Below are 22,140 nucleotides of genomic sequence, written 5' to 3'. Positions count from 1 at the left end.
AGGTCTTTGGCAATGTTCTAATTTCCCACCTAGGTGGTTCTCTTTATAAGTGCTGTCTTTATAACCATGTGTTAAGCTAAGCATATACATCTAATTGCAGTTTTCTGTGTGTGTGTTATAGCTCACAAGTTAAAATTTTTGAATAGCTTAGGTTAGATTCTCCTCCCTTTTCACAGAAGTAGTTACTATCTGCTGCTTTGAATTGTGGTGTTTCTGTCTTGGATTTGGATTATCTGAGCTGAGTTGTAAAAGGATTAGGAGTTCTGTCATAGATAACAGAAAAGGAAATTCTAGAGAAAGGGAACTTTCGACTATCAACCTTATTCAATAACCATCGTCTCTCACAAGTATTATTTCAGTAGCCTTACAGCTTGCCCCCATTTCTACTCTTGTCCCCAGCAGTCTATTCTCAAACAGCAGCCAGAGCTCAAAATCCACCCGTGGCTTCTATGTACTCCAAGTAGACGTTATTACCATGGTTTTACATAATTTAGCCCTTACTCCTCTCTGACCTCATCTTCACCCCAACTCTCTGTGCTTCAGCCACACTGTCTTCCTTGCTGTTCCTTACACACACCAGGCATGCTCTTGCCTCAGGGCAAAGGCCCTTGGAACTTGCTTTTCCTTCAGCCATTATATCCACATAGGTCACTTCCACATTTTCTTCAGTTCTTCCCTTACCAACCTATCTAATTACCAGCCCCATCCAGCACTTACCACACTCTGATATGTTATATATGTACTTGCTCATTGCCTGTCTTCCCCACTGGAATGTAAGCCCTGCGAGAGCATGGACTCTACTCGCTCACGGATGTATCCCCAGCACCAAAAACAATGTCAAAGTAAGCTCACGATATTTGGCTAATTTTTTCTTCTTAATCTGTCCAAAGTTAGCTCCTCATGGCCCAGTACCCAAAGGCCAGCCATCACATAGACAATAGCATAGGATAAACATGTTAACTTCAATAAAAATCTCTATTTAGAAAAAGAGGAATTCCTGGAGGTCTAGTGGTTAGGACTCTGAGCTCTCACTACCAAGGACCTGGGTTCAATCCCTGGTCAGGGAATTAAATCCCACGAGCTGCGTGGCATGGCCAAAACAACAAAAACATTTAGAAAAAGAGAAACCACATCCAGAAGTGCCAGTCCACAGTATACCTGGGAGTATGTACTTCTGGCCTTGACAGTGGAAGGATTTCTTGGTCCTGCTTCTGGGAGCATTCCTCATCCACTGTCTTACTCCCTCATGAGACAGGAGCACTGGGAAGCAATTTCTTCTATGGGATGAATAGCTTATTGTACTCTCTGTTGGTTACCAGTGAGCCCTGGAAACTGTTTTCAGGTTTGAGCAATCTTGGGCTGTTATTTCCCTGGACTGAAGTTTCTGTGGCAATACTACTCCCTTGAAACACTAGTATGATTTCTATCTCTCGCATTTTACCAACTCATTAGATCTTGTCAGGTTATGGTCCTTCAATCTAGAATCAGGACTGGATATTACTGCCTTTTAGCAATAGATGATTTGCCCTCCTTCACCCCTTAGCTGAATTGCCTGCATCCTGGCCTCAGGCAGCCACCGTACAGAAATATTGTTTAAAAAAGAAAACTGCCCCTACCCCAGTCTGTATTCCACTGGACAGCTCTTTAAATTGGAGTAATATCTCCTTTGCCCTGTAAGAGTACAGGGACATGATCCCTTGAGGGAGTGTGGGAGGAGGGGAGAGTGTCAGGCTTCTCCCAGCTCCCATTCTTACCTCTATCTCTATATTTCCAATCATCAGTATGCTGGTAAATAGTTTAACAGTTAGCTCTTCACAAGAAAAAAGAAATCCCTTATTTGTAGCATATTCTGATTTATCTGATGTAAATACTCCCACCATGGCCCATGTCAAGCTACCAACGTGACATCCCTGAAGGCAGATTTGGGAAGAGATGTCGACCTGGGTCAGTATAAGCCGGCTCCAGCACACCACTGTTTCCAACCTCCCTGCTTTTCCTCCACCATTATTAGCTTGGGACAGAAACCTGTTTCTTCTACTCTCCAAGGCATGATTATAAGATCTTGCGTTGCTGGCCATAGTTAGAAAAGGCCTCCCTTTCCGCTTTCACATGAACCAGTTTTGACAACTCTTTTTTTTGTGTGCCTTTACTAAGCCTGCAAAAAGTAGCCCACACCTTTCCAAATTCTGTAGATTTTTCTATCAAGGTCCTTCAACTCCTGCTGTGAGAGGTAGGTGGTCTGAATCTCCAGATATAACAAGCTACAGCTAAAAAGCATAATAGAAATTTCCAGTGTCCCACCCCATTTCATCTTGGCCAATGTCGCACTTTAAGGTCTATTAATAGTAACACCAGTTTCCATGTATCAGTTTCTATGTTGGTAAGAGTTATTTGGTTACAAGCAACAACCCATTCTAGCATAAAAGAAATGTACTGGGACTTTCCTGGTGGCGAAGTGGTTAAGAATCCACCTGCCAGTGCAGGGGACATGGGTTTGAGCCCTGGTCCGGGAAGATCCCAGATCCCATCTGATTGGCCCAGCTCCAGCAAGAAAAGGGAGGGGCATTTTGATTGACAGCTCCAGCAAGACTGCAGTCAATTATCTCTTCCCACCCCTTATGCCCACCTTCCCCCCAAAAAAGTTAAGGCACTGTTACCAAATGGAAGAAGGAGGCTAGGCAGACAAAAATGCCTGATGAGTGTTAACAAACTTCGAGTTAAATTCATGTTTTGTAAAGATCCCTCTGGCAACAGTGACAAATTACAGAGAAGTTGAAGTTGGAAGCAGAGAGATTAAGGAGGAGGTATGCCAAATGGATTTTTGCGTTTCTTATGCACATTGACTAAAAGTCACCAAGTCTGCTCAGATAGAAGCCCCACAGCATGGACTGGGGTGCCAGCTTCCATCTTCACCTCTGGTGACAGGTCCAAGGCCTTTTCCTCCAGATAAATGCTCCCTAGGACCCAAATATCAGTCATGTACTCTGGCTCTGGAAAATCACTCATATATTGTCTGAAGTGGAAATATGTTTGAGGTGTGTTCTCCTGAGAAGCCCCAGATGAATCATCATCCAAGTGAGTTCAGGCAGAGAAAGCCCAGATTTGCCTGTGGGCATCAAATCTATACCAAGAAAGTTTGTGTCTACTGTTGACCCTTTAAAACACCAGTTCTGACAGTAGAACCAACAACCACAACAAAACTTGGTCAACATGATTCACTGTACAAAGATAACAAATTCTAAAGGGGTATGCGTGAAGAGGACTCTTTTTTTTTTTTTTTTCCTGAGCAGAACTGAGTTAATTGATTTTTAGAAATGTGGCTGCTCTTGCTTACAGATTTAATCATATTACAAAGTAATATAAAGGTATGTGTGTGTGTGTGCCTGTCGAATAATGATGCTTCTTATAGTTAGAAGAGGGAGCCCAGAACCACTTGGAAGCTGAAGATGTCTGCAAATGATCCATACAGAAATACTCAACTCATCGGCTAAGCAATTTGGTGCTCTGGACCAAGCTCTGGATGAGGGCAGAAAGTCCCACTTTGATTCCAGACCTTCTCTTGCTCACATGTCACAACTTCTCTGAAAACCTTCTTTATCTATACAATGGGAATAAAGATTCCTGCCACGCTGAACTCACCAAGGAGGTTTAATGGAGATAAAAAAATGCCTTCTCTGCCCACTGAAAGAAGCAGAAAGATAAAGGGGGAGAAAAAAGAGAGCCCATCCTGCCACACTGTGTCCCAGGGTGGTCCTCACATAGGGCAATGCTGCACCCCTCCCCCATTGAGTACGTATAGGGGTGTTGGGTGGGAAACACTGTGCTTCACGTGCAAAGGAACATCTAACCACACGCAGGGTCCTCCCTGGACAAAACCAGCATGTTGGTGTTCAGGATAGAAAGTAGCTCCTCCAAAATCCACTATGGGAAACCATGCTTGGATCCTACTGTTTCGACTCTGTAGCAGGTACTATTGGTGCCCCACACCACATTCCTTGCCTCGTCTGATTTTGAATAGACCTATGCAACTTTTTGTCTCAGGGCTTTCTCCAAAGCCACTGGGCTTTTCCCCACACAGGCATCGCAGCCCAGAAGTGCAGGGTGAAGGGGAGATGTTGACAACCTTGAGGACAGTCCTTAACCAATGCAAGACAAGAGTTGGAAGATAAATTAATATCCTAGCCTCCCATATCAGAGAGGAACAATTCTGAGTCAAGTTTCTCAGAGAATCCATGGAAAGTCTGAGCCCTCGTTGTAGGGCCAGTCTTTCACAATCCTGAGAGTAAGTGCCCCCTTAACTTTTAACTCTCTAGGCTCACCCTACCCCTGCCCTGCCCAGTTGCTCACAGCACTAACCATCTTTGGGGGGAGTTTCTCCCTTCCTTAGATAATTCTCTCTCTGCTTCTTCACGTTTGCCTCCTGGATTCACCTCTGAAATAAACCTGCCCCCAAATCCTTGTCTCAGCTCCTGATTTGAGGGAAGACAAATTAAGACAAACTCCAAGATAGTCCCCTGCTCAGTATTAGGAAACTGTTTTCTCATGCCGTCCACACGTCCATCATCCCATCTGCAGGCTGCTGTATATGGCTCCTGGACAAAGGTCTGCAGGAAAGGAATCACTTCCCCTAGGTTACACGGGGTGTGCAAAGGGTCCCACCCAGAAGTGACACTGTCATCTCTCCTCCTAGCTCCCTACCCATCACCCAACTGCTTCTGACTGATGAGACAGTTAAGGCTCCTCTCCCCACCTTCTCAAGCACTAATGAAGATTTGATTTTGGTGATAACTGCCTTGGGAGCAAGTAGATCTTTGCCTTCCCTTCAAAACTGTTCTATGATGAATCAAAGTTTAATTACAAGCTTGAGTTTCAGTTTCTCACCACGTCTTGTAAACTGACAAGATTCTTGACAAGTCCACAACCTCTTATGGCCCCCTTTTCCATCAGTTTATTGTATTGGGCTACTTTGACGTTCCACAACTTGCAACAAGACTCTCCAAACTGGGCCTTTACCCAGAAGTTGTCATGGTGCCTTTTTCTGGCATACAGCATTATATTGGGTTGGCCAAAAAGTTTGTTCGGTTAGTGAATACATCATTCAATAAAATTCTTGGTGAAAATGCAAAATGTGTCTTTTAGTTTTACTTAAAACCGGATGAACTTTTTGGCCAACCCAATACTACATGACCATCAGTTAACAAGGAGCTTGGCTTGTGCCACTCAGAGCAGCAGAGGACTATGGGAGAAACTCCCTGGCTCCCGCCTTGGTGTCCACCCCATGAAAGAAATCAATGAGCAGCCAAAGCTCTCTCCTGACCACTGAAAAATAAGGGGTCAAACTGGTGGCTTCATTCCAGTGGCATCATTATGTGTGGACTGTGATGCCACCTAAGTCACCCACTGTCCCTTCTTTGGACAGAGCCTGCACCATGTTTTACATTGTTCTAAGTCTCTCTGGATAGGGATCTCTTCGAGGACAATACCAAGCACTTCTAGATGTCCTTATCCTGCCAGTTGAAACATTTCCTGCAGCAACCAGTTCTCAAAATCCCTCCCTGGATCTCTCCCAAAGAGAATCTATAGACTAAGACAAACTTCTCCCACAACACCCTGCCATGGTGTGGAGAGGACTGCTGTGTCCATCCTGGTCCTCCAAGAGCTGATGTCAGGTCAGAACTAGATGTGCAAGAGATTTACTGGGAGAAACATTTATAAAGAATAAAAGGGAAGGAGCAGGAGTCGGCAGAGAGAGCCTCAGGCTGCGATGCAGGTCTGCCACTGTGAAAGGAGAGAGGGAAGGAAGGAAGATGAGACAGGAAGAACCTCAGACTACAGTGCACCTCTGAGAAAGTCGCAGCCAAGTTGTTGGGCAGTCCCAGAAAAAGGACTGCCCAGTGAAGGATTCTTTGTTAGGCAAGAATGGCCCAGCTCTTGTTCCCCCACCATCTTTAGTCATGGATGGGAGCAGGACAGGGAGAACATAGCTTCTGCATAAATGTTACAGTAGAACCTGAAGGTGCCACAGTTGGAGGTCACCAGAGCAGATACTCAGAATATATTGTCTGAGAATCCTGAGCCCTCTTGGACCAGAAAAGATGTTTTCTGTTTAGATCTAGCAACACCTCCTCCCTTAGTGCCCACAGTCATCATGGATTGCCCTGAAGCAGAGGCGCCATTCAAGAAGCCCCCACACAATAATTCTGATATTTTTCCAGATCAGTACAGAGAAGTAGGCTTACCTCCTCCCCTCTTGCAGGGACTGTGCCTTCTCTTCTAGTACTGTTCACCAGGGTGAGGACTAGAGTGAGGCAAGCAAGGTGGCCTGGGCACAAAATTTAGGGAAAGTGCTCATTCTCAAGTGCTGATCTTGCACTTGCATAAACCTGAGAATTAAATTTTGCACCCTGACACCTTTTTTTTTTTTTAAGATTTATTTATTGATTCATTCATTGATTGCTATGTTAGGTCTTCGTTTCTGTGCTAGGGCTTTCTCTAGTTGCGGCAAGCGGGGGCCACTCTTCATCGCGGTGCGCGGGCGTCTCACTGTCGCGGCCTCTCTTGTTGCGGAGCACAGGCTCCAGAGGCGCAGGCTCAGTAGTTGTGGCTCATGAGCGTAGTTGCTCCGCGGCATGTGGGATCTTCCCAGACCAGGGCTCGAACCCGTGTCCTCTGCATTAGCAGGCAGATTCTCAACCACTGCGCCACCAGGGAAGCCCCCTGACACCTTTTTGCCTCACCCTGGTTCACCCCATGACCGCTGCTTCTAACCTACCTACTGATCTCTGAAGTCTCATCAGCAGTAACAGCCTGAGGATATTCTCCACCATTCGTCAATGTGACGGCTACTGGCTCACTGTCCACAACCCTATTCCTGTCCTCAGTTCCTGAATGGTTTGTCCAATACACAGGTTTCTCAGATCCAATGATCATATCCTCCACCCTACATTCGCTACCTATTCGGTGGTCATATTCCGAACCTTGTCATCACTATCAGCAACACCAGTCGTATAATTTTGCCAACTATCCCCTCTCCAATACGCTTACCTTATTATCTCCACCGAAATAACTCTCCAAATGCTGTAGGTCTTCCATCCTTTGCCTTTGCATCACTCCCATTCTCTCCTTACCCACTCTGATGTCATGGTCTATCTTGATAATCACATGCTTCTGAACACTTTCAAATCTTTTGTCACTTTCTCCTGCATCCTACTTGTCCAGTGAAACCTTAACTACTCCAGTTAAACCCAAATTTCTACCCTCTCTGATCCTGCTCCAGAGAGCTGCTGGTCTCACTTCAGTTTCATAACTGTATTTAATATTTAGATGGACTCTAAATACTGTCCAATGATCCTATTGTATTTCCCTAGAAAGTTTATTTTCCTACCCACCAAAATGATATTTTTGTGCCTCCTTCTCTCTTCTCAAACCTCCAACCCTCCTAACCCCTGACTTCTCCCCCTCCTTCATTCTCAGTCTATGCCCCCAATTCTTACTTCTCTATTCAGTGATGCAACTTCATTTTTGTCATTCACCATTCCTTAAATTATTTTATTTTTTATTGAAGTATAGTTGATGCACAATATTATATGTTATAGGTGTACACTATAGTGATTCAAAAAATTTAAAGGTTATACTCCATTTATAGTTATTATAAAATTTTGGCTATATCCCCTGTGTTGTACAATATATCCTTGTAGTTTATTTTATACATAGTAGTTTGTACCTCTTAATCCCCCACCCTCATATTGCCCCTCCTCCCTTCCCTCTCCCCACTGGTAACCACTAGTTTGTTCTCTATATCAGTGAGTCTACTTCCTTTTTGTTATATTCACTAGTTTGTTGTAATTCTTAGACTCCACATATAAGTGATATTATACAGTATTTGTCTTTCTCTGTCCTACTTATTTCACATAGCATAATATCCTCCAAGACCATCCATGTTGCTGCAAATGACAAAATTTCATTCCTTTTTTATGGCTGAGTAGTATTCCATTGTGTAAGATCTTACAGAAAAACCTGAACAAACTTTTTGGCCAACCATATGCATATATGTATATACCACAGCTTCTTTATCCATTCATCTGTTGGTGGACACTTCGGTTGCTTCCATATCTTCCATTTGTAAATAATGTTGCTATGAACATTAGTACATGTATGTTTTTGAACTTGTGTTTTTGTTTTTTTCAGATACATACCTAGGAGTAGAATTGCTGGGTCATATGGTAGTTCTGTTTTTAGTTTTCTGAGAAACCTCCATATTGTTTTCCACAGTGGCTGCACCAATTTACATTCCCACCAACAGCGGACGAGGGTACCCTTTTCTCCACATCCTCACCAACGTTTTTTATTTGTGTTCTTTTTGATGACAGCTGTTCTGATAGGCGTGAGGTGATATCTCATTGTGGTTTTGATTTGCATTTCCTTGATGATTAGCAATGTTGAACATCTTTTCGTGTGCCTGTTAGCCATCTGCATTTCCTCTTTGGGACAGAAGTTGTAACACTTCTGAATGAAATCTTGGATTGTCCCAGAACTTTTCTGACTACTCATGTAATAAGAAATCCGTTGGTCACTTTAAGTCCCAAAACACACTTGATATGATATTTAGCATGTCAGTCCTGTGTAATAGCCACAGTTTCCAACTTCATTCAAATTTTTGCTCCTCCGCCTCCCTCAGCTGAGATGGGCTGCAGCAGGCTGCCAGCTGCCGGGAAGGGGAGTTGATTGCTTTCTCACTCACTTGCCTGCTCCTGCTTCCTGGATGCTGTCTCTGACTCCAACAGGGTTTGGGGGTTGGAGAGAGAAGGGAACTGGAAAATTCTCCTGCTTTCTGAGCCTGGCCAACATTTAAAGATGACTCCCTGGGAGCTTTTATGAACTCAGCTAAAAGCTCTGGTTCCTGGAGATCTCTCACCTGCAGTTCCTTTGTCTGGAATAATATGCTCTCCTCCAGCTCATCTGCCTACTCACTTCCTTCCACAGCCCTAAGAAACCCTGAGGTAGTCCACCTCCAGGTTCTGTCTGCTGAGGGGCCCTGATAGATTCATAAACTCACTCTCTCTCTCTCTCTCTCTCTCTCTCATAACCCACATCTGATGCATGGGAACAGTTGCAGGTCTGACAAATCGACAAATTCTGGGAGGGCCTCTCTGTCACAATAGAGTCACCTCTTCTTCAGCATCCCTGCCAACAGCTAGGGCAGCCTATCTTTAGCTGTTTAATGTCCCAGGCAGGAGTCAAACACTAGCCAGTGCATCTCCCAGTTGCAGAGGTCCCAGAGTTGGCCTCTTGAAATCCTCCTCACAGGGTGCAGATAAAAGGCAGGCACCTGACCCACAATACATCTCCAGTGGAGGCGGGGATGGGTCTCTGTGCACTGTCTCAGCCCACTCTAGCCCCTCCCATCAAAGAATAATACTCAAAAATCCTTTCACCTTCAGGCAGATTGCCTGTCTCCATTTCATTTAGTTGTTCTTCTGGGGTTTTATCTTGTTCCTTCATATGGAATATGTTTCTCTGCCATCTCATGTTGTCTAACTTTCTATATTTGAGCTCTCCATTCTGCAAGCTGCAGGATTGTAGCTCCTCTTGCTTCTGGTGTCTGCCTCCTGGTAGGTGGGGTTGGTCCAGGGGCTGGTGCAGGCTTTCTGGTGGGAGGGGTGGGTGCCTGTCCACTGGAGGGTAGAGCTGGGTCTTGTACCTCTGCTAGGCAGGGCCATGTCAAGGTGTGTGTTTGTTTAGAGGCAGCTGTGGGGTCAGGATGACTTTTGGCAGCCTGTTTGCTGATGGGTGGGCCTGTGTTCCTGCCCTGTTGGTTGTTTGGCCTGAGGGGTCCCAGCACTGGATCCTGCAGGCTGTTGGGTGGGACCAAGTCTTGCTTCCAAAATGGCGGCCTTTGGGAGAGCCCATGCTGAGGAATATTCACTGGGGCTTCCACCACCAGTGTCCTTGCTCCCACAGAGAGCCACAGCCACCCCCTGCCTCCCCAAGAGATCCTCCAAGACCCACAGGTAGGTCTGGCCTAGGCTCCTATGGAGTCACTGCTTTGCCCTGGGTCCCAGTGCACGTGACACCTCGTGTGCACCCTCCAAGAGTGGAGTCTCTGTTTCCCCCAGTCATGTGCAGCTCCTGCACTCAAGCCCCGCTGGCCTTCAAAGCCAAATGCCCCGGGGGCTCCTCCTCCTGATGCCAGAAACCCAGGCTGGGGAGCCTGAAGTGGGGCTCAGAACTCTCACTCCTGTGGGAGAACCTCTGCGACAGAACTTTTTACCAGTGTGTGGGAAATGGTGGGTATGGGATTTGATTATATATCGAAAGCACCTCTCCTATCATCTCATTATGGCTTCTTCTTTGTCTTTGGGTGTAGAATATCTTTTTTGGTAGGTTTGAGTCTTTTTTGTCGATGGTTGTTCAGCAGTTAGTTGTGATTTTGGTATTTTCGTGAGAGAAGGTAAGCTCAAATCCTTCTACTCTGCCATCTTGTCTCCTGCCATCTCTGAAGTGTTGGCATAGGTCTGTTCAACAATACATTCAATTTTTAAGGTAGTTGCAGGACTTCCAGAAAAAAAAAAAGCATCTAAAGCATGCCTCACGGCATATATAGGTGATCCATGGTTTTAGGATTCCTCTAGTTCCAAAGAACCCCAGAAGATTCTCACGCAGGACTCAGGTGGCCCTTCCTCACCTGGACCTCGAAAAATTCTTCTGCCTTCCTCTTGACAGCCTGACTCCTTTATCCCTCAATGCAGGTGGAGTTTAAGAGTCATATAACTACTTCTTCAAAAATTTGTATCTTGGTCTAGCACCTCACCTTAGCATGTCAGATTTATTATATTTTGGTGGCTCAATCAACACTTACAATTTAACATCCTGTTACCCTTCACTGAAGAAATAAAATGACCAGACATCTTCCCACCAGCAAATAGATGAATCCACCTGCCTCTATGAGCATATTCTCTGTGCTCCCTCCTCCTAAAATGGAAAAAGAGTTTCTGCTCAAATTGAAAGTCAGTCTGTGCCCTGGATCACATAACATCCTCATCCACACCATAGTTATCCCTCTTCCTTCATCATCAATGTCATCATTCCCATCATCCTTCAAATAGGTTCTGTGTCCCTTATCTTAAAACACACATACTCCCTTCCCCTTTCTCCCCACATCTCACTCTCATCCCATCTCACTGCTCTCCTTCACGGCAAAACTTGACTGAACAATGATTTAGACTCACTCTCTCCACTCACTTAATGCTTGTTTGTTGGTTTGTTTGGTAGGGATAGAATTTCTTTCTTTCTGATTTTTATTCTAACTTTAAAATATAGAGAAAAGTAGATAACCTCATCCACCAGAGGGCAGACAGCAGAAGCAAGAAGAACTACAATTCTGCACCTGTGGAAGGAAAACCACATTCACAGAAAGATAGACAAAATGAAAAGGCAGAGGACGTTGTACCAGATGAAGGAACAAGATAAAACCCCAGAAAAACAACTAAATGAAGTGGAGACAGGCACCCTTCCAGAAAAATAGTTCAGAATAATGATAGTGAAGATGATCCAGGACCTCAGAAAAAGAATGGAGGCAAAGATCGAGAAGATGCAAGAAATGTTTAACAAAGACCTAGAAGAATTAAAGAACAGACACCTGGAAGAATTAAAGAACAAACAAACAGAGATGAACAATACAATAACTTAAATGAAAAATACACTAGAAGGAATCAATAGCAGAATAACTGAGGCAGAAGAACGGATAAGTGACCTGGAAGACAGAATGGTGGAATTCACTGCTGCGGAACAGAATAAACAAAAAAGAATGAAAATAAATGAAGACAGCCTAAGAGACCTCTGGGACAACATTAAATGCAACAACCTTCACATTATAGGGGTCCCAGAAGGAGAAGAGAGAGAGAAAGGACCCGAGAAAGTATTTTCAGAGATTATAGTTGAAAACGTCCCTAACATGGGAAAGGAAATAGCCACCCAAGTCCAGGAAGCACAGAGAATCCCAGGCAGGATAAACCCAAAGAGAAAGATGCCGAGACACATAGTAATCAAACTGACCAAAATTAAAGACAAAGAAAAATTATTGAAAGCAGCAAGGGAAAAATGACAAATAACATACAAGGGAACTCCCATAAGGTTAACAGCTGATTTCTCAGCAGAAACTCTACAAGCCAGAAGGGAGTGGCATGATATATTTAAAGTGATGAAAGGGAAGAACCTACAACCAAGATTACTCGACCCGGCAAGGATCTCATTCAGATTCAATGGAGAAATCAAAAGCTTTACAGACAAGCAAAAGCTAAGAGAATTCAGCACCACCAAAACAGTTCTACAACAAATGCTAAAGGAACTTCTCTAAGTGGGAAACACAAGAGAAGAAAAGGACCTACAAAAACAAACCCATAACAATTAAGAAAATGGTAATAGGAACATACATATCGATAATTACCTTAAATGTGAATGGATTAAATGCTCCAACCAAAAGACAAAGGCTCGCTGAATGGGTACAAAAACAGGACCCATCTATATGCTGTCTACAAGAGACCCACTTCAGACCTAGGGACACATACAGACTGAAAGTGAGGGGATAGAAAAAGATACTCCATGAAAATGGCAATCAAAAGAAAGCTGAAGTAGCAATACTCATATCAGATAAAATAGACTTTAAAATAAAGAATGTTACAAGAGACAAGGAAGGACACTACATAATGATCAAGGGATCAATCCAAGAAGAAGATATAACAATTATAAATATATATGCACCCAACATAGGAGCACCTCAATACACAAGGAAACTGCTAACAGCTATAAAAGAGGAAATTGACAGTGACACAATAATAGTGGGGGACTTTAACACCTCACTTACACCAATGGACAGATCATCCAGACTGAAAATTAATAAGGAAACACAAGCTTTAAATGACACAATAGACCAGATAGGTTTAATTGATATTTATAGGACATTCCATCCAAGAACAGCAGATTACACTTTCTTCTCAAGTGCACACAGAACATTCTCCAGAATAGATCACATCTTGGGTCACAAGTCAAGCCTCGGTAAATTTAAGAAAATTGAAATCATATCAAGCATCTTTTTGGACCACAACTCTATGAGATTAGAAATCAATTAAAGGGAAAAAAATGTAAAAATCACAAACACATGGAGACTAGACAATACGTTACTAAATAACCAAGAGATCACTGAAGAAATCAAAGAGGAAATCAAAAAATACCTAGAGACAAATAACAACAAAAACACGACGATCCAAAACCTATGGGATGCAGAAAAAAATTTCTAAGAGGGAAGTTTATAGCAATACAAACCTACCCCAAGAAACAAGAAAAATCTCAAATACACAGTCTAACCTTACACCTAAAGGAACTTGAGAAAGAAGAACAAACAAAACCCAAAGTTAGCAGAAGGAAAGAAATCATAAAGATCAGAGCAGAAATACATGAAATAGAAACAAAGAAAACAATAGCAAAGGTCAATAAAACTAAAAGCTGGTTCTTTGAGAAGATAAACAAAATTGATAAACCGTTAGCCAGACTCATCAAGAAAAACAGGGAGAGGACTCAAATCAATAAAGTTAGAAATGAAAAAGGAGAAGTTACACTGGACACCACAGAAATACAAAGCATCCTAAGAGACTACTACAAGCAACTCTATGCCAATAAAATGGACAACTTGGAAGAAATGGACAAATTCTTAGAAAGGAATAACCTTCCAGGACTGAACCAGGAAGAAATAGAAAATATGAACAGACCAATCACAGGTAATGATATTGAAACTGTGATTAAAAATCTTCCAACAAACAAAAGTCCAGGACCAGATGGCTTCACAGGTGAATTCCATCAAACATTTAGAGAAGAGCTAACACCCATCCTTCTCAAACTCTTCCAAAAAATTGCAGAGGAAGGAACACTCCCAAACTCATTCTATGAGGCCACCATCACCCTGATACCAAAACCAGACAAAGATACTACAAAAAAAGAAAATTACAGACCAATATCACTGATGAATATGATGCAAAAATCCTCAACAAAATACTAGCAAACAGAATCCAACAACACATAAAAAGGATCATACACCATGATCAAGTGGGATTTATCCCAGGGATGCAAGGATTCTTCAATATACGCAAATCAATCAATGTGATACACCATATTAACAAATTGAAGAATAAAAACCATATGATCATCTCAATAGATGTAGAAAAAGCTTTTGACAAAATTCAACACCCACTTATAAAAACTCTCCAGAAAGTAGGCATAGAGGGAACCTACCTCAACATAATAAAGCCCATATATGACAAACCACAGCAAACATCATTCTCAATGGTGAAAAACTGAAAGCATTTCCTCTAAGATCAGGAACAAGACAAGGATGTCCACTCTCCCCACTATTATTCAACATAGTTTTGGAAGTCCTAGCCACAGCAATCAGAGAAGAAAAAGAAATAAAAGGTATACAAATTGGAAAAAGAAGTAAAACTGTCACTGTTTGCAGATGACGTGATACTATACATAGAGAATCCTAAAACTGCCACCAGAAAACTGCTAGAGCTAATTAATGAATTTGGTAAAGTTGCAGGTTACAAAATTAATGCACAGAAATCTCTTGCATTTCTATACACTAACAACGAAAGATCAGAAAGAGAAATTAAGGAAACAGTCCCATACACCATTGCAACAAAAAGAATAAAATACCTAGGAATAAACCTATCTAAAGAGATAAAAGACCTGTACTCAGAAAACTGTAAGACCCTGATGAAAGAAATCAAAGATGACACAAACAGATGGAGAGATATACCATGTTCTTGGATTGGAAGAATCAATATTGTGAAAATGACTATACTACCCAAAGCAACCTACAGTTTCAGTGCAATCACTATCAAATTACCAGTGGCATTCTTTTACAGAACTAGAACAAAAAAATCTTAAAATTTTATGGAGACACAAAAGATCCCGAATAGCCAAGGCAGTCTTGAGGGAAAAAAACGGAGCTGGAGGAATCAGACTCCCTGACTTCAGACTATACTACAAAGCTACAGTAATCAAGACAATATGGTACTGGCACAAAAACAGAAATATAGATCAATGGAACAGGATAGAAAGCCCAGAGATAAACCCATGCACCTATGGTCAACTAATCTGTAACAAAGGAAGCAAGGATATACAATGGAGAAAAGACAGTCTCTTCAATAAGTGGTGCTGGAAATACTGGACAGCTACATATAAAAGAATGAAATTAGAACACTCCCTAACACCATACACAAAAATAAACTCAAAATGGATTAGAGACCGAAATGTAAGACCGGACACTATAAAACTCTTAGAGGAAAGCATAGGAAGAACACTCTTTGACATAAATCACAGCAAGATCTTTTTTGATCCACCTCCTAGAGTAATGTAAATAAAACCAAAAATAAACAAATGGGACCTAATGAAACTTAAAAGCTTTTGCAAAGCAAAGGTAACTACAAACAGGATGAAAAGACAACCCTCAGAATGGGAGAAAATATTTGCAAACGAATCAACAGACAAAGGATTAATCTCCAAAATATATAGACAGCTCATGCAGCTCAATATTAAAAAAACAAACAACTCAATCCAAAATATGGGCAGAAGACCTAAATAGACATTTCTCCAAAGAAGACATACAGATGGCCAGGAAGCACATGAAAAGCTGCTCAACATCACTAATTATTAGAGAAATGCAAATCAAAACTACAATGAGGTATTACCTCACACCAGAATGGGCATCATCAGAAAATCTACAGACAACAAATGCTGGAGAGGGTGTGGAGAAAAGGGAACCCTCTTTCACTGTTGGTGGGAATGTAAATTGATACAGCCACTATGGAGAACAGTATAGAGGTTCCTTAAAAAACTAAAAATAGAATTACCATATGACCCAGCAATCCCAGAGAAAACCGTAATTCAAAAAGACACATGCACTCCAATGTTCATTGCAGCATTACTTACAATAGCCAGGTCATGGAAGCAACCTAAATGCCCATTGACAGATGAATGGATAAAGAAGATGTGGTACATATATACAATGGAATATTACTCAGCCATAAAAAGGAACGAAATTGGGTCATTTGTAGAGACGTGGTTGGATCTAGAGACTGTCATACAGAGTGAAGTAAGTCAGAAAGAGAAAAACAAATATCGTATATTAACGCATATATGTGGAACCTAGAAAAATGGTACAGATGAACCGGTTTGCAGGGCAGAAATAGAGACACAGATGTAGAGAACAAATGTATGGACACCAATGGGGTAAATTGGCGGGGGTGGTGGTGGTGGTGGTGGTGGGAATAATTGCGAAATTAGGATTGACATATATACACTAATATGTATAAAATAGATAACTAATAAGAACCTGCTGTATAAAAAATAAATGAAATAAAAGTCAAAAAATATATATAGAGAAAAGTACAAAGGACAATTCCACAAACACTCTCTCATTTACCCATTAGCTAATGGTTGATGGTATTGAACATCTTTTCATGTCCTTATTTGCCATGTGTAAATCCTCTTCAGTGAAACATCTGTTCATGTCTTTTGTCCATTTTTCAATTTGATTGTCTGGGTTAGTGTTACTGTTGCGATTAGAGAATTTTGTATATATTCTAGATAGGAGCCCTGTGTCAGATATGTGGGCTGCAAGTATTTTGTCCTTGACTGTAGCTTGTCTTTTCATCCTCTTAACAGTGTCTTTTGCAGAGCACAAAGTTTTAATTTTGATGAGATGCAATTTACCAAGTTTTCCTTTTATGGATCATATTTTTGATGTCAAGTCTAAGTCTTGAAATCCTGAAATTTTTCACTTACATATTTTTCTAAAAGTTTTTTAGTCTTATATTTACATTTAAGTGTGTGATCTATTTTGAGTTAATTTTGAAGATTTGGCTTAGTTTCATATTTTTGCCTGCAGATGTCCAATTGCTCCAACACCATTTATTCAAAAGGCCATTGAATTGCTTTTGCACCTTTGTCAAAAATCAGTTGGACATTTTGTGGGGTTTTTTTTTTTTTTCGAGTTCTGTATTCCATTCCAGGGATTTTTGTGCTTACCCCTTCACCAGTGCTACACTGTCTTGATTAATATGGCTATGTAGTAAGCCTGAACATTGAGGAGAGTGGTTCCTCCCATTTATTTTTCAAAATTATTTTAGCTATTGTAAATCCTGGGTCTTTCCATGTAGAATTTAGAATAAACTTGTCAATGTCTACAAAAACTATTGCTGAGATTTTGAGGAATTGCAGTGAATCTATAGGTTAATTTGGGGGAATTGACATCTTTACTATATTGAGTCTTACAATTCGTTAATATGGTATGTATCTCCATTTATTTAGGTCTTCTTGAATATTTTTAAATCCACATTTTATAATTTTCAGCATATAGATCCTATACATGTTTTACTAGATTTACATATAAGTATTTCATTTCCTTTGGAGTAATTATAATGATAATTGTGTTTTAATTTTGATTTCCATGTGCTTGTTGTTAATATATAGAAATGTGATTGTATTTTGTGTGTTGATCTTGTATCCTGTGATCTTGCTTAACTCATTGGTTAGTTATAGGAGTTTGTTTTTGTAGATTCCTTGGGATTTTCTAGTTAGTAATAATGTTACCTGCAAATAGGGGGTTTTCTTTCTTTCTAATATGTATGCTTTTACTTCTTTTTCTTGCCTTATTGCGCTGGTTAGAACTTCCAGTACTATGGTGAATAAGACTGATGAGAATGGCTGTCCTTGCCTTGTTTCCCAGTCTTAGAGGAAAAGCATTCAGTTTTTCACCATTAAATATGATGTTAGCTGTAGGTTTTTTGTAGATGCTCTTTATCAAGTTGAGGAAGTTTCCTTCTATTCCTAACTGAGTGAGAGTTTTTATTATGAATAGGTGTTGGGTTTTGTCAAATGCTTTTTTTTGTATCAGAAAATATGGTCATATCATTTTTCTTTTTTAGTCTGTTAATAGGGTGATTACATTAATTGATTTTCAAAGACTCAAATTATTTTCAAACCATCCTTGAATATCTGGAGTAAATCCCACTTGGTTGTGGTGAGTAATGATTTTTATACATTGTTGAATTAAATTTATTCACATTTTGTTGAGGATTTTTGTGTCTAAGATCATGAGTGATATTAGCCTTTTTTTCTTTTTTGTGCTGTCTTTGTCTGATTTTGGTATCGAGGTCATGCTAGATTCATAAAATGAGTCGGGAAGCATTGTCCCTTTTTCTATTTTCTGGAAGAGTGTGTAAATATGATTCCTGTAGAAATTTTTTTTGCCCATTTGGATTACTTCTCTATGGTCTGCCTGTATTTTTTTGTCCACTTGTCTATTGCATTGTCTTTTTCTTATAAATTCTAAGAGTTCTTTACATATTTCAGATATAAATTCTTTATTGGCTACATGGATTAAATATGTCTTCTTCCAGCCTATCCCCTCTCTTTCTGGTCCATTTAGAAATCAGTTGATGGCAATAAAATGTGGTGGGCATGCGTGTGGCCTCTGGCACATGACTGCCAAGGTTTAAGCCCCACTTCTAATACTTACTAAGCCTGTGACCTTGGGTAAATGATATAACCTCTCTGTGCCTTTCATTTCATTGTTGGCAACATGGGGATAGTAAGAGCACAGACCTCAGAGCATTTTTTTGACTATAAATGTGTAACTACTGAAAAGAAATTTAGAAACATCACTTGCAAAGAGTAAGCCCTCACCATATATGTTAGTTACTATTTCTTTACTTTTGATGATTTTTATAAAAAGAGGATTTTAATCCAAATATAGTCATATTTATCAATCTTTTCCCTTTTTTAATTTGACTGAGAAACCATTCCTTATGTATTAGAGAATATAAAGATATTATTCCATGATTCTTCTAAAGATTTAAAATTCTGTGTGTTTACTTTGTTTCTATGTTTCAGTCTTTAGTTCACCTGGAATTTTATTCTTTGGTATATGAGGTATAGGTCTGTGTTAGTCAGAATATAGCCTTGGCTGCTATAACAGAGAGACCCCAAATAACGGAGGCTTAATGAATGAACAGTGAGAGGTTCATTGCTCTGTCACATAAAAGTCCAGATGAGAAGTCTAGGACTGAAAAGCAGCTTCAGAACCAGCCTTCTATCATGCTGCTCTGACATCTTCATCATGAAGCTTTTATCTCCTGGTCCAAGAGGGCTGCCCTGGCTCCTACTGTTATACCCACATTCCAGCCAATGGGAAGTGGGAAAGGGGAGGGCACTTTCTCTCTTTCTAAAGGCATGATTGGAAGTTGCCCACATTTCTTTTCTCATAGCCCCCCTCATGGCTAGGTGTTGCCACATAACTGAGTTCTAACAAGAACACAATCCCTTCTAGTTCTGGTCCTCCTTTATAACTATTCAGCACAGGAGACCAGCTTTGGTTGCACCCTCAGGAAATGGCACACCATCCACAATGGAAAGGGTTCTCTTTCTACCGTTTCAGTTACCTAGTTAACAGCTTAATACCTCATTAACAATTCTTTATATTAAATTCCCTCTATCAAAATAAGTGATGGGGACTTCTAACTTTAGCTTGGAGATGCAGAAAGCTAAAGAAAGCACTGCTTTCCTCCTTACAAGAGAAAAGTTGGAAATTAATTACTTTTGTTAAATCCCTGAGAGAACTGAGGTTATAGGGCAAACAACTAACTCAATATCTGGAGAAAGACAGGCCCCGTAGGGAATTTTTATAAAACTCTAGAAAGATGCAACTAATCTGTTGTGGCAGAAAGCAGCAGATCAGTGGTTGCCTGGTGACAGGGGGGTGGGTGTAGGAAAGGACAAGAAGGAAGGATTGCAAAGGGGCACAAAGAAATTTTTGAAGGTAATGGATATATTCACTATGTTGATTGTGGTAATACTTTCATGGATGTATCCATATGTCAAAACTTATCAAATTTTACACTTTAAATTTTACTCTATATAAATTATATCTTATTTTATTATTTTTTATATATCTTATTTTAAAAAACAGAGCTCATCACAAGCTGTGATCCAAGGATCAGTGTTTTGGTTGTCTACTGATATGTAACAACATACTCCAAAACTTATGGGTTTAAAAGAATTACGATCTAGTTTGCTCTTAAGTGTGTGGATCAGGAATCTGGACAGGGCTCAGCTGGGTGGTTCTTTTGTTCCATGCGCCATTGGTGGGGTGATTCACTCCGCTACATTCAGCTGGTGGTTGGGGTGAACTGGAAAATGCAAGAAGCCTTTACTCACATGTTGGCATCTTAGTGCTCCTTTTCATGGACTATTTCTCACCACTTGGCAACCTTGGACTTCCTCATTGCATGGTGGTCAGACTTTGTACATGGTGTTTGGCTTCCAAGAGAGTGCTCCAAAAAATGAAGGGAGAAGCTGCAGACCTCTTAAGGTGCAACCTCAGAAGTTACACAGCATCACTTTTGCTACATTCTATAGGTTAAAGCAAGTCACGGGACAACCCATAGTGCGGAGGAAGTAACACATACTCAATCTCATGATGGGGTTTCACAAAGAATTTGCAGCCATTTTAATCCACCACAGTCGGGGGCCACTGCAATGGCTGCAGATTGCCTCTTTATATCCATAAATATAGTCCCAGGTTCACTGGGATACTGATCTAGGAAAGCCCAACATCTCCCTGACCATGCTTGCCAGTAGTAACGTCCAAAGCACTAGGAAGGTGGTTTCTGCTATCCAAATGTCATGCCAGCACATCTAATTGGTGGAACCTAAATTCAAATTCAGAACCCTATCTACAAAGGAGCCTGGGAAATCTAGTCACCAACCTTCTGGCTTGGGTACAGAAAGGCACACTAGAAGATATTAAGTGGCAGCTGAGTGCCTGACCCACTGCGTCCATCACAGCAGGGACTGAATGGAGTCAGAAGCATCAACAGCTCTATTTTGCTCCTTGGTGTGGTCCAACACGTATGGACCATGCATGTGAGCTAGAGGTGGACGGAGGTGCTGCCCACTCCCAGAGACCTGGAGACAACCCTAGGCGAAGGCATTCCTATTGGATATTTGTTTGCCTGGGAGGGGCATCCCAGCTGGGGCCCTAGAGTTATAGATAAAGGACTTACAGCTGAGGTCTGGACTCTGGAGATGGTGAGAGCTACTCAGTAGGGACTTCTGAAAGAACAAAAGGCACGCCAGTGGTCTCACTGTCCCCTGTGAAGGTCCTGAGGCCTGGGTATTGGCCCAGGCTGAAGCCAAGCTCCCTGGGAAGTACAGTTGATCTGGTCCCCAACACTCCTTTCCAGTATGGGGGCCTCAGGGCTCCCGTTCTCTGCAACTCTCAGAAATTATAAGGCTGCCTGAGTCCGGAGCAGCTCCACTCTCCCACGGTGCATGCTCAAGATACCAGGGCCCCGGACTCACCCCCAGGGACCCCAGCAACAGCCACTGCCACTTCCAGGTCCAAGGCAGGTCTCTCCTTGTCCCGGGCCCGTCTCCTACGGTGAGACAGCGAGGGGATGGCGCGGTTGATGTCCCCGCCCCGGCGGCCTGGATGCTCTGAGCCGAGCCGTGAGAGTGGGAGGCAGCTCTTCTGTTCTCCTGTCAGCCTTCACTCGAGAAGACTGCGCTCCAGCCCTGCCTCCTATCTCTTCAAAAGCTGATACACTCACAGACTAGAGGCAGCTTTTGTCAGCCGCTGCCAGTTCTGAGCATTTTCTGGCCCAAAGCATTGACTGCCAGTGAAAAAACCCGTTTCCCTACGAAGTTTTCTGAAGTCTCTCATCAGGCCTGGGCCCCTCGGCTCACCCTCTTCTCTCGGGAGTGTGGAGGTGGCAGGGCTGGGGGTGGGGCTGGGGTGCCGGGTGCTCTGCCAGCTGTGGTGCCCCAGGACTCAGGTCAGTGTTTGGACAGAGTCCCTCCTTGGGTGCCTGTGGACCTGTGGGCTTGTGGGCTTCCATTCTTGCGGAATGTTAGGGGATTTCGTAATCCCCAGGCTTTCCTCTTAGAGACGGGAAAACTGAGGCCCAGAGGAGTCTGGTAGTTGGTTTGCACAGCGCTGGGGCTTGAGTCGATGGGGGCTGCTGACCCCACATCCTCTTTCTGTATCTGTGATGTTTTTATTTTTAGGAAGTTGTGGATGTCGGA

Source organism: Balaenoptera acutorostrata, chromosome 10 (genome assembly GCF_949987535.1).
Source record: "Balaenoptera acutorostrata chromosome 10, mBalAcu1.1, whole genome shotgun sequence".
NCBI lineage: Eukaryota > Metazoa > Chordata > Mammalia > Artiodactyla > Balaenopteridae > Balaenoptera > Balaenoptera acutorostrata.
This window is presented reverse-complemented; position numbering follows the sequence as displayed.